The sequence below is a fragment of the Microtus ochrogaster genome, unplaced genomic scaffold (genome assembly GCF_000317375.1).
Source record: "Microtus ochrogaster isolate Prairie Vole_2 unplaced genomic scaffold, MicOch1.0 UNK32, whole genome shotgun sequence".
Lineage (NCBI taxonomy): Eukaryota > Metazoa > Chordata > Mammalia > Rodentia > Cricetidae > Microtus > Microtus ochrogaster.
Genome location: NW_004949130.1, coordinates 3,509,115 through 3,522,591, shown reverse-complemented (window position 1 = coordinate 3,522,591; position 13,477 = coordinate 3,509,115). Strand labels below are relative to the sequence as shown.

The following is a 13,477-nucleotide window of genomic DNA, read 5'->3' as shown; positions in this document are numbered from 1 at the left end:
ATGTCTGCTGCTCCACCATAGCTACATGTCTGCTGCTCCCTCATAGCTGCGTGTCTGCTGGTCCGTCATAGCTACATGTCTGCTGCTTCACTATAGATGCATGTCTGCTGCTCCACCATAGCTGCGTGTCTGCTGCTCCACCATAGCTGTGTGTCTGCCGCTCCACCATAGCTGCGTGTCTGCTGCTCCACCATAGCTACATGTCTGCTGCTCCCTCATAGCTGCGTGTCTGCTGGTCCGTCATAGCTGCACGTCTGCTGCTTCACTATAGCTGCATGTCTGCCGCTCCACCATAGCTGCATGTCTGTTGCTCCATCATAGCTGACTTTGGAGAGGCAAGGCCACTAGAGGGAACAGATTCCCAGTACAGAATGGCCTTTAGGGACTGAGAACCCAACTTCTAGAGCCCTTACCAGGGCAGCTCAGTATACTGACAAAGCCCTGTCGGGTCACTTAAGTAGAAGGGGCTAAGAGGACCAATGAGCTGCTCTTCATCACGTGGGCTTCAGTCATTGGGCTTTCATGGTGCCTCACTTTGTACTTGGATAGTCTTGGACACTGAGACAGCAGTGAATGTGATTCCCACAGGGCAGACTCAAAGTTCATAGTGACAGTTGCGGTTCCCACCCTCACACAGAAGTGCCAGACCACTCCATCTCCTGCCTTCTAGAAGAGCAGATTCAAACTTCCCCCGGAAAGGAACTATACACACCTATAGAGACATTTCAGAGTCCTATCATCTGGGGGTGGAAGTGAATTTTAAGATATTGAAGAATGTTTTCAGGTTCAAAATATCCTGAGCAGAAAAGAAACTCTATTAGTCATCTGAGAAATCAAATTAAAAGCACAGTGTGTGATAGCTCTAGAGTCACAGGATGGCTAAAATGACAAAAGCCAACCACACAGAGTTGGAAAGAACGTGGAATGACCAGAACCCTTACATATAACTGTTGAGGAGACCAAGGCGGTGCAATCCCACCCCCACCCCAACACACACACATGCACACATCCATATACGCACACAGGATCTCGATAGGAAGCTTGGGCTGGTCTTGAGTTCATGATCCTCTGGCCTTAGCTTCCCAAGTATGGGAATTACAGGTGTGCACCTCCATGCATAAATCTGTTTGCAGCTCCCATAAAAGTTACGTCCCCCTAACCTAGAGACTCTAAGTTCTTGCTTCTCAGAAATGTTCATATGAACCCAAGAAACACATGCAAAAACATACGCAACATGACTTGTCATGGTCAAAAACCTTGGAGCAACCTAAATGTCAACCCACAGGAGGATGGGTAAGTAGGTTAGAGTGTGTGCACACAAGGGAAGGGTACCAGTCAGCTCCTTGTTGCCATAGCAAAACAGATGGGGCAACTGCTTTGTAAAAAGAAAAAGGGGATTTAGCTCATGGGCCTAGAGTTTCCAGTACATGATTAGGAGGTCCCAAATGCTTTGGGGTTCTGATGAGAGTGCCAAATGACAACGATGGGGCACCTGATGAAGTCAAGAAGCAACAAGAAAAAAAGAAAAACCATTGTATGATCCCATAATCCCCTTTCAGGCACACCCTGAATGATGACCTAAAGATCTCCCAAAATACCGCACCTCTTAACAGTCTGCAATACTTCCCAATTAGTACCACCTTAGGGACAAAGCCTTCCAAACATGGGCTTCTGGTGGACACGCATGCAAACTGCATGGGAGCCCTGGAGAATAATCAGAACAGAAAACCAACAGTGACACACAGGGCAGATGCATCCCTCAAACACAATGCTGACCCAGCGACGCGGGCATGTAGGCTGTAATTCCGTATCTCTCAGGTTCAAGAGCAAGGAAAACAAACCTATGGCATTAGTTACATAAAGGGGGAGGGGGGATGGTTGGAACAGGAAAAGGGATCTCTGGGGTGTGTGTGTGTTAGCCGTATTCTGATGCCTGCTCTGGTGCTGGGAAACACGGGCCTGAGCGGCTCTCAGACAGTCGCTACATGGCTCACACACACCCCACTCACTTTTGTGTATGCTTTGCTGTAAGTGGAATAAAAGCTTTTCAAGTGCACTTGTGAAGCATATCACTATATTATACTATATCATCGGGAAACCGTTTTCAGAGGATTTGGGCATGGGGAGAACTGGGCAGTTGAGAGTGCTGGCTGCTCGTGCAGAAGACCCAGATTCGGTTCTGAGCACCCACACAGGCAGCTCACAACTGCCTGCAACAGCAGCTCCAAGGAATCCCATGAACTTCTAGTTTCCTTGGGCATCTGCACACACATTAGGGACACTTACACACACTTGAGGTGGCCTTGGCAGAGGAGCCGCTTGGCCCCACCCCAAACCTTTCTCACTTTGTCAGTTTAGATCCCTGACCAACTGTTAAGCAAGAGACCAAAGGAAAGACAGTAACAACAGCAGCTGTAGACTCACCTCAAGGAGGCGCGGGCTCTCATTATTCCCATTTTATAGATGAAGAAACCAAGTCCCAAGCCCACACAATGACTAAGGGGCAAAGCTAAGTCGAACCAGTTTGACTCTGTGCACCAGCTTCAGTTACAACCTGGAGGTGGCCCCCTGGGGCGGAGTGAGGGGTGTATGTGGTCGCCATGGTTGTCTGTTGACATTTTAATTAATGGAAAAGAAGATGGAGACAAGCTAAATGACAGGCAGAGTGCGCTTTCATGGGATGAACGGTCGTGAAATTAGATTTGCTGATGAAGGCAAACCTCATGAGACCCCAAATCTCAGCAGAAAACAGCGAGTCGGACCCAAGCAGGGGAAACTCAATTTACTACGCATACCAAGGCAGTAATCCACACGAAATGACTTTCCAGAGATGAAGACATGTGAGTGGCTGCCATGAAGGATGGCAGAGGTGGCACTGACCACGGACAACCAGCAGCCTCTGCTGAAAGGACGTACGGACATGGAGGGCCATGGGAACTGTCGCTAGGGAACGGGACCCACATTGGACTCAGGTATTTGTTGGAGGCAAGGTAGGGAGGTATCCTTATGAGGGAGAGAGCCACCTAGGAGTGGGCAGGTGTTCCCAGAGAAACCCAGAACACTGGCCCTAGCAAGCCTGAGGCCAGTCATGTGCCCCACTGCCTTAACACTGTAGCAGTCTGCCTGGATCTCATGTTGACCTCAACCAGAGTAGCCAGTGCTCTGAACACTGACTCAAACAGCGGTACAGACAGACTTCACCGTGAGCTGGGTTTCACCACTGTAAAACAGGCGGTGTACCATAACGGAAGCTCAACCCGGGTAGACAGAGCACCTGCCAAGCGTACTGGCTCAACCCGTGTGAAAGACTACCTGCCTCACCTGCTGGTTTCCAATAGTGTAGACAGATGCCAGCCCTGCACACTGGGTTTAACCACCTGAGCCCTGGAAGACAAAGGCTGCTGACAAGTCAGGCTGGGGTCTGAAGGGACGCCTGGGCCTGGGCAGAGCCTAGTCACCAAGAAAGCTGTCTGAGCTCTCTGAGCTGTGTTCAAAGGCCCTGGAGAGTGGGGCAGACACAGACTAAATGGTGGGTTCTAGTGCTAACTTCCAAGATTCAACCAGCGTATGCCTCCCATATGTACCACACGCCAGCTCCACAGGACAGACAGACTGCACTAAACCCTAATTCAAGGAGCGTCAAGAGACTGCCCGCATTAGGCACTGGCTCAGCTGCTGTAGACACACTGTGTCACACGACGACTCCACCAGTATAGACAGACTGAAAGTTTAGGTCCCCAGGCCTGCCAGTCAGCAGAGCCGTGCGTTCCTCCTCCAGACCAAACTCTTCATGGCTGACACAGCGGGAAAGAACAACATTCGTACAAGCTCTGTGGCCCTGTGGCTTGAGTAGGTTAGCCCAGGTTCCCCCAAGGCTAGGTATGGGGACCTTGGAGGCTGAGATGCTCCCTTCAGACACTACCTCCTTCCCTTACCCCACCCTGCCCACCAACAAGGCTGGAGGAAGGTCTCAGTGCTCTCAAGACTGGGCAGATGAATCTTGTCCAGACAGATGAGTCAGCCCCCCGAAAAGAGATGGCTTCCAAGATGGGTATGACTTGTCTGTTAAGCATGAGTCAGCCTGAGCCTAGGGTATAGAATGCTGGCAGAGGGGCATTGCTGTATCGCCTCCCCATGGGTGGGCATGCCCAATGGCCCACCAATAGTCACAGCAGAAGAGGGCCGGGCCAGCCTGAACAGAAAGCCTTGAGCAAGCGGCAGACAGCCACAGGGACTCCACCGGAGAGCAGCGCACAGGGTGAACAGCCTACCCTCAGGCAAAGAGCCTCAGATAGGCCCAGGGTCACAAAGCAGAAAACCGTACCACCTAGAACTTCTCCTTCCCTGCCTTCGCTCTCATCCCTAAGGCTGGCCCAGCTGGGAAGCAGCTGGCTCTGGCCCAGACACAGTGAGGACAAGGTGACAGCGACCTGGGCTGTTGACCTGGGCTGTTGCCTGCAGCTCGGCAGCTACTCAGCTCAGGGCCTGCAGCCAGCAGCATGGGCACACACTAGGAAGTCGGGTGACTCACAGGCCTGCTTTCCCCCACTCCAGCTCTGGAAGACAAGGAGCCTGGGGGACAGGGACGCTCTCTGTATGGAAGCCAGGGCCCTGAGCCACAGACAGCCTGGGAAGATGTAGACTTCAGAGGGAGTAGGGGAGCTCTCAACTCCAGGCAGTGCCCTCAAAGGCACAGAAGCAGGTACAGTTCATTAGGAGGGAGGGAACGGAGGGACGCGCGAAGGAGTTCTTTCTGAGCAGGTGCCAGCCAACTGCCAGTGTAGATTCACTACATGGCAAGTGAAGAAACTATGAGGGGGGGGGGGAGAGACCAGGAAGCTAAATAAATACAGCACAACAGGAGTAGCAGGCAACCAGCTCCAGAGGAAGATGGGCAGCAGAGCCTTGCAAGGGGCCAGCGGACGAGCAGGTGGCTAAGCCTTGCTCCACTCCCCTGGGGGAAGGCGGGTCCTGGATGAGGCTAGTTCAAAGAGGTGTCCACTGTGTTCATTAGCTTTGCTTTGGTTTGGTTTTTTGGAGGCATCTGGGAAGAGGGAACCTTAATTAAGAGGATGCCTTCATCAGATTGGCCCACAGGCTTGTTTTTTAAGGGCATTCTCTTGATTAATGATTGATGAGGGGTTGGAGAGATGGCTCAGTGGTTAAGAGCACTGCCTGCTCTCCCAGCGGACCTGGGTTCAAGTCTCAGCAACTTGATATAGATGGTGGCTCACAACCATCTATCATGGGAACAGATGCCCTCTTCTGTCATGCTGGCATACATGCAGATAGAGCACTCATATGCATAAATAAATATGTAAGGTTGTTGTGGAAGAGTCCAGCTCACTGTGCGTGGGGCCACCCTGTGCAGAAGTAGCTGACCTCGAGCCAAGAGGGCGAGTCAGTAAGTAGGGGTCTTTGCTTCAGTTCCTGCCTGCAGATTCCTGCTTGAGTTCCTGTCAGGACTTCTCCCCATGACGGACTGTGCCGTGAAGGTGTAAGACAAACCCTGTCCTCTCCACGTGATCTGGTGCTTTCTCACAGCAGCAGACACGTTCGGTGCAGCGGAGATGGGCTGGGGAGTACTACAGAGACCTGGCTGCACAGCCAGCCATTGAACCACTTCGTCCTGGTCCTGGAACCGACAGGAGCTCAGGACTCCAGGAGGACCTCTATCTCAAGGAACCATGAGTTCTCACCAGTGTCCCACAAGCCTCATCTCAACTACCTCACCATGTCCCCTCCCAAACCAGTTCCTTTGGAACTGCGGTTCTGTATTTCTACTGTCTCTGCAGCTCCCTTCTCAAGGGTCTCCCTACCCCACAGCAGCTAGCTGAATAAGCACCTGGTCTCGAATGCAGCTGCCTCTAGCCCTCTCTTGCATCGGTCAGCAGCACACAAACGTGGTCCATTCCTTACTGAGGCCACTCTCCCCCCCCACTCACCTGGTACGTACCAGCCACTCCTTTAGATATTAGCAGAGAATCATCTCAGTTCTCCCACCCCAGGCCCTAAGTCTAAGCCACCATAAACTCAGGACCTCTGGAAAAGCAGCCAGTGCTCTTAACTTCTGAGCCATCTCTCCAGCCCCCGCCCTCAGTCTAAGTCAGCTCGGTAGCTTGCTTGTAGGGCTCCTAACAACCTAACTATTCTTGTTGGGGTCACAACCCAGCACTTGCTTGGCACACACGGGTCCAAACATCCCCTCCGTACCTTTCTCAAGCCTAGACCGCCATGGGCATTGGTAATTTCTAATAATGCCTTTGCCTAGCATATAATGGTGCAATGGATGGATGAGTGACAGCTGTCTCTGTCCCACAAGGGCAGGGACTGCACCGCCTTTGCTCACCTTGGATCCAGGGTCTGACACAGCGACAGACATCAAATACACATACTCAATAAACACTCGCTGATGGCAGAATGAAGGAGAGTGACAGGAGGGCTGGCCCTGGGAGTGTGACAAGGGAGTCATTCGACTCCAAGTTTCAACGCTGACAATCATAATTTAGTCCAAATAAATGTCACTCACCAAAGCCAGCTGGGTTTGACAGGAAAAGGATACCATACCCTCACTGTCACCAGATGTCCCCCCACCAAAGCATCAGTGCCCCAGAGGTAGGGTCTTCCAGGTGGGAAATGAGGATGCAAATCCCAGCCTGCCAGCCTGGGGAGGCAGCTACACCTGACATCCCCAGCCCTAGATTTGGGTACCCTGAGAACAGGACCGGGGTTGCCACTGGCTGTTGGCCCGCGGGGACACAGCCTTCCCGGCTTCTTCCAGAGGGCATTAACCACTCCTCTGATTTCCTAACCACCCACGATCAAGTCCCGGGGAGCCTGTCTGCAACAGCAGATGACAAATGACAGGTAGTTTTCCAGAGGGTAGAAGTCACAGTTTCTTTACACTAGCGATGTGTCAGTCACATCCTCTGCCACAGTGATTTACTGACCGGAGGGTCACTTATCCTTCAGCCAATAAGAAGTGAGCCGATAGCTCCCTATCCTCTGCACCTGAGCTCAGGAAGCTGTCCTCAGGTCACCGGAGCCAGTGAGTCTTCTCTCTTTGGGGGCCGCTTTTTCTGGGGAGGGAAGGACTCAGCTGTTCTGAAGTCAGACAAATCTAGCGAGGGACTCCAAGGACAAAGCACCCAGGAGCCTCTGGTCACTAGAGGGTCACACGAAGGCTGTCCACCTCCAGCAAGTGTCCTGCTGCTGACACTGACGCCACATATGCACACACGCAGCGTCTTTACTCATCTGGTTTATTTTTGGCTGTCCCTCTGCAGTGCCGTCTTGACCTCCCCAGGCCAGCATTATATAAACCTCCTTTTAGAAGACTCATTACCTTCTGATTAACACAGGGGCTTGGCAATTGTCTACTGACTGTAATTTGTTTTGTTGCAGCTGTTGTACATGGACAAATCAGAATGGTGGGGACCTGGGTGTGCTAAAACGGGGGGTCAGACTCCAGGTCGGTGTAGGCAAGAGGAGGGCAAGTGAGCAGGTGACCATACCTTCTCCGTCTGTCCCCCTCAGCACTCCAGGGGCCCCAGCAGCTTTTTCCGACCCCACACACCAGCCAAGCCGTCATCCCAGCTCTGAGCACCAACCTCTCCTCCATCAGCAGAGCCACAAAAAGCAGCGGCTAGCAAGAACTCCGAGCAAAGTGCAGGGAAGCAGCCAGCACCGTATTTCCAATCAGAGAAATCTGACTTTCACCGTTGTAAATGAATGAAGGATAAATTCTGAGATGAGCCTGCCAAACATACTTGCCCAAAAACCATGGCGGGGGAGGGCGGGAGGGGGTAGTTAACTGAACTTTCCCAGGCTTATTAGCTTACATAAACAGAGATTTGAATAAATGTTTAAAAAATCAAATTCCCTCGATACGCTGTAATCAGTAAATGTTCATTACGGAAACACAGCAAATATGCATAAAATTTCCCAAGTGATATTCCAGCTACAAGATGGAAAAGGCATCTCCAACAGCAGGCTGAGTTACACAGCGTCCTCCGTCGAACAAGCCAGCTCTCCTTTCCCGGCTGGAGCCAGAGAAAAATAGATTTCATTTTGCCCACTCAGGGAATTTATAAATGAGTACACCCCCTCCCCGGCTGATTGATGTTTCTCTATAAATAATTAATCCTTGACCTTGCTTTGAGACAGCTTTGACTTTTTAAATTTGGGGTCTTTAAAAAAAAACAAGAAAAGCAAAAAATCAATACCCCAGGAACATAATTCACTCCCACAAAGTTGGATTCCGGGTAAATGAATAAATAAGTTGGCCATTCATGTGTCCCATGGTGACTCTACCAAATGATGGGAGGGGGTCAGGCTTTGAGGTTTTCTGTGTTCAAACGCTACGGGATTATTGATCACCCCCATTTTGACTCAGTCTTTTAGGGGCTGAATAACAAGGAACATGTTTCCACTCTCAAGAGCCCCTGGACCCTGTCTGCCTGCAGGTGGTGGAGTGGTTTGATTTAAAGAAAAGGTCCTATAGGGTATAATGGCCCACACTGGTAATTCCCGCACTCAGTAGGTTGAAGTCATGAGTTCCAAACCAGCTTGGGCTACACGGGCGAGACTCTGCCTAAAAAAAAAAAGAAAAGAGAGGGACTTCTATGAGAACCACCATCAATCCCTCATTGACTTTACAACAGTGCTTCAGGGTCAGGAGACACTGTGGTGATGGGAAATTTATTAAAAGGAGTTCTGCGTGTCAAAGGTTGCACTAGGGCGGAACTTAAGACAAGGCCCCCTCTCCACCAGTAAAAGGTCAGTGTGAACCTTCAAAAAAGTGACTTGGTGGAGGAAGTTCAGGCCTGTGATTGTGGAGGGAGGTAAGGGAAAGAGTTAGTCCCTTTACCCTTTACTCCTACCACCTGGAGCTATGTCCTTGCCCACCAACCGAGTCTCCCACTTGGCCTGCAGCCTGGCTACTTCCGTAGAAACAGAGAGCCCCAGAAGCCTATTCCCCTTAGAGCCAATCACGCTTAGGGTCCTGGTGGGAGGCGGCTCAGAGACGCTACACGGGTGATGCCGAGTCGCTGAAATGGCTGCCGGACAGTGTTCCAAGATTGGACCTGTATGCCTGTAGCCCAAGACTCAGTCCCCCGACTGTTCCAGCTCCAGGCGAGGGCCGCAGGGCACGGAGACAAAATGTACAAGTAAAGTTAGGGTTTGGAGTCCTGCGCGGGAAACAGAGAGGTCACTGCATGCCCAAGCGCCACCTCTGGCTCTGCCCAAACCCGGGAACGCACCTTCGCCTGGTCAGGCCGGCCTTCCGCAAAGCCAGAGCTGCAGTTGGCAAAGCAGCCCTACTCAGCAGCTGGAGTTGCTGCCACCGCTAGACTGGGCTCAGTCCCGCCACAAAGGGGATCGTCTCACCGCCTGCTAACCCCATCTGCCGGAGGCTCCAACTCCCGCACTCCGGGACACACGCATGCACACACCTCCCTGCGATCACTGACGCACGCACATTAGCCCGAAGCACAAAACAGGCCGGGGCCCTAGAGAGTTGCGAGGAGGAGATGCGCAATGGAGTGTTCAGATACCTTACGCCTCCCGGTGGGAAGCCAAGGTCGCCAACAACTTCCCCTTTCGCCTTGCCAGCCCCAACTGATCCCTAAGTCCCAGCTCCAAGCGCACGTCAAAGCCTCAGCGACCTGGATGCCCCAGCCCGACCCTGGGGCGCTCGCCGCTCAGAGCCCAAAGCTGCCTCCAAGCACCCAGCAGCCAAGTCTAGGAGCAGGAAAGAAGGGTCCCTCAGGGAGAGCCCTAAGAAAGAGAAAGGCAGTTCCCAGGCGCGGAGAAAACCAAGGATCGAAAGTCTAATTAAAGTTCCCGCTCATGGGGGCTGGTCCCCAAAGTACCGCCAGACCCAAGCACCGCACGCCCCACTAGCACCTGCAGCTTGAGATTCCGATCCATGTCGAGCGTCGAGATTTGCGCTCAGGGCGGTCCCGGGTTCATTCAAGGGTTCCCGAGGGCATCCTTTAGGGTAAGCAGCCGGCATAAGGAGAAAACAGGATGATGTGGGGCGCAGGCACTTACCTGGCGCGGCCGGTGCTTTCCAGGCCACGGGTTTCTCCTGTCCGGCGAGGTTTTTGACGGCGGGAGAATCCTCCTCGCGGCGCTTGGGAAGCAAGGAGGATCTCCGCCCGGGCCGGGCTGCGTCTCTTTCTTCTTGTAGTCCTAGGTGCCGGGAGTGGGCGATTGGCGTAGAGTCGGCGGCCGGAGCGCGCGGGAGAGGTTGCGGCGGCGTGCTCCTATTGGGTCCCCCGCACTGGTTGCGTCCCCTGTCTCTGCCACCGCCCGGTCCTGTCTCCTCCTCACGGTGCCACCAGACCTGGCTCCAGAGCCAGCACCAGAAAGGCTCCCAGCGAAGTGCGAGCGAAGCCTCCGGCGAGGCTGGAAATAGCGCCGCGCCCGCCCGGCGCCCCGCCCCCAGTTCGGGCCCCGCCCCACGGTGGAAAGCGGCTACCGCGGTGGCGGGGCAAAGAAGGGGGAAATCTCATCCCCGATCTCTCAATCCTCCCGGGAGCTCAGGGGCGCCACACCCACGCTCGCTCTGCGGCTCCCGCGGCCCCAGTGGCCGCGCGCTCCGAAGGAGATGCCGCTGGGCGCGGTCGGGCGGCTGCGGGGGGTGGGGTGGTATTGGAGCAGGCAGCGCCGGGCTCGGGGATCCCCATTGCTGGACTCTAGTCTGCCGCTTGGCTCCACTCCGCAGCTTCTTAGCAGCCACTGCCCCGGTGGTGGCACTAAGTAACCCCACGCTGACCTGGGGGGAAAAAAAAGAAAAGGAGCTAGCAGACAGGGTCGTGTACTCTAGACCCAACGGTGAGGGGCGGGGGGCGGGGGGTGGTGGTGCAGCGCTTGAAAAGGGTTTGATGCACAGAAGATTCAAGTAGGTTCCCAGACTACAGTCCGCGTGGAATTCTATCAAGGCTTTGTGTCTTGGTACTCACCCCCAAATTTCTGAGTCTGTATTTAACCACAAGTGCCCAATGACCCGGATTCTCGCTTGAGAACTTCATCCTTAAGAGTCTGCCTGGCACTTGCCTGAGAGCTGAAGCAAGCAACCCTTCTCCATCCATCCCAGAGCAAGAATGGGAAAGTCACTGGTCCACAGCCACACAGCCCAGGGTAGAACGGGGACTCGTTTCCAGGGCTGTGGATTCGAATCCTTGTTTTTCCAGAGAAGAGGAGCCCCAACCTGCAGAGAGGGTGAGCAGCACTAGGAGAAAAAGACCAGCGGTGCTCCCATACCAATCATTTCTAAGCCCTGTAAGTCCGTCACTGCCTTGTCTTGAAGGGACATACAGAACAAGACTTAAAAATAAAACGCTTAGAAGCTTCCAGTAATGAAAGGAATGGAGGTTCCCTCCCTGAGACGATTTGTTGTTTGGTTGGTTAGCCTGACTCCACCCAGATGACCCATGTGGGTAATGAGTTAGGGATTGAAATGGACCTGTCGCTTTTGAGTGACCTGATAAGGGTGTGGCAGTCCTGGAAAGGAACAGAGCCACTCGTGAGCACAGCCTGAGTGGTCCTGGGGCCTCTTCAATGGCCTCAGTTAAGCTGAGTGTCAGAGGATCATCACCAGGGCAGGTGAGAAGACAAGCAAGCTTATGATGACCTTCCTTAGATTGTTTTTGTTTTGTTTCTGTTTTTTAGATCCATTCTCTCTCTCACTAGCCCAGGCTAGCCTCACACTTGCGGTGTAGTTCAGGCTGACCACGAACACACTTTTTTTTCTCAACCTCTAAGTGCTGGGATTACCGGCATGTACCACTCTCGAGGAATATTTGTTTACACTGTGAAGATGCATTTTTGCCAAGGCGCCTTCTAATTGGTTTAGTAAAGGGTTGAACAGCCAATAGCTAGGCAGGAGGTATAGGCAGGACTTCCCGGCAGAGAGAGGAAGTAGGAGGAGATAATCAAGAGGCAGAGAGACACCAAGGTGGCAGATGGACATACAGAATGAAAGGAAGGTAAAAGGCATTTTAAAATGTAAAATGTAGGTTAATAGAAATGGGTTAATATAAGTTATAAGAGCTAGTTAGGAACAAACCTAAGCTACAGACTGAGCTTTCATAATTAATAATAATTCGTTGTGTCATTATTTATGAGCTGGCTGCTCAGAGAAAAATCCATCTACATCCACCACACCCAAGCTTCCTTTTATCCCTTTTATTTTTTTTAATCAATAAAGTATGCACTGTTATTCTTATCTTTCACATGAGGAAACTGAGGCACAAGATGCAACCAAGTTGTGACTGTCAGCAAACCTGGATGGTGGTAGAAGTAGGATGGGGCCTAAGTGGAATGGGCTCACGTCGGGGTGCCCTGTTTGGAGCACAAGGTGGTCCAAGTCTTGGGGCTGTGCTGCTCCTTTGACTGCAGCGGTTACTTGTAGGAAGGAAGGTGCAAGTATGTGTCCCCTCAGTCAAGTTCAGATTGAGTGAGATGGACGTGAGGGGCAGGACTCACAAGTCAGGAAGAATGGGCAGTAAAAACGTCAACCTACATCCAGACACCATCAGAGCGGAGTGGAAGAGGTGGGCACAAGGAAGGTGAGTGGGCAGAAAGCTCTAGGTAGGTGCTCTACCAGTGAGCCACAACCAGCTACTGTCCACTACCATCCTGCCAGCCTAAGCTGTAGCCCCCATGGCTTTACAGCCCCTCTACTTCCAGCCTGTCACCGCACCCAGAGTCCTGGCCATATCTCCACTAGATGGTTGCCAGTGAGGGCTACATCTGAGCCTAAACTAACCCAGGAATTTGGTCTCAGAAGCCCACTGGTCACCGGAACCTCTTCAGCAGCATGCACCCTTTAGAGGGTAAATACACACACATGCCAGTTACACACCTACCCTCAAGCACGTGTTTGCACACATTGGCCAGTGGGGAGATAATGGGACTTCCATCCGCAGCCTAGCCTCAAAGCTGGGAGGAGCCTTTGGACAGCAATCACCTGCACAGAATAAGTTTACACAGGCTTTATTTCGCTAGAGCCAGTCCACACAGGCTTCCCCATGACTGGTGAGCACAGCTAGTCAGGCCGTGGTGGTAGCTGCCCTGTGTGCGACAGTCCTCCTGGGAAGGCCGTTTTTTTCCGTTAGCTTCTCCAACTGTACTTACCAGCCCTTATTTGCATCTAATATTCAGGCAGACACCAGGAGGAATCAACAATGCTGCATGCCTTTGACACTCTCCACATTTTTGTCCCTTTCACTTGTCCTACCCTTGGGAGGAATCCCTGAAGGAGGCCAGGGGCCCCTGGAAGGAACAGGCAATGAGTTTTCCTCCTGAGATTTGCTAAGGGCTGCAGTGCCCTTTTGTGAAAGTCAGGCCCAGCCTCTGCAGCGAGGGAGGTGGAGACATGCTGCAAAGCTCAGGCATGAAGCCCTGTGCCTGCTTGCGGGTTTTGATATGTGCGTCTCCACCAAAAGATTTGTGGCAAACACATCTC

The 13,477-nt window shown here is 52.6% G+C and overlaps 1 protein-coding gene across 1 annotated transcript in view; it reads right to left on the bottom strand.

Moving 5' to 3' along the window:
• Chst8 (carbohydrate sulfotransferase 8) overlaps window positions 1-10,510 on the bottom strand; it is a 137,593-nt gene extending 127,083 nt beyond the window's left edge. Inside the window, exon 1 of the mRNA XM_013354206.2 lies at window positions 10,057-10,510. The gene's annotated coding sequence lies outside the window, so the exon portion shown is untranslated. The remainder of the gene's footprint in view (window positions 1-10,056) is intronic.
• Window positions 10,511-13,477: the final 2,967 nt, after the last annotated feature.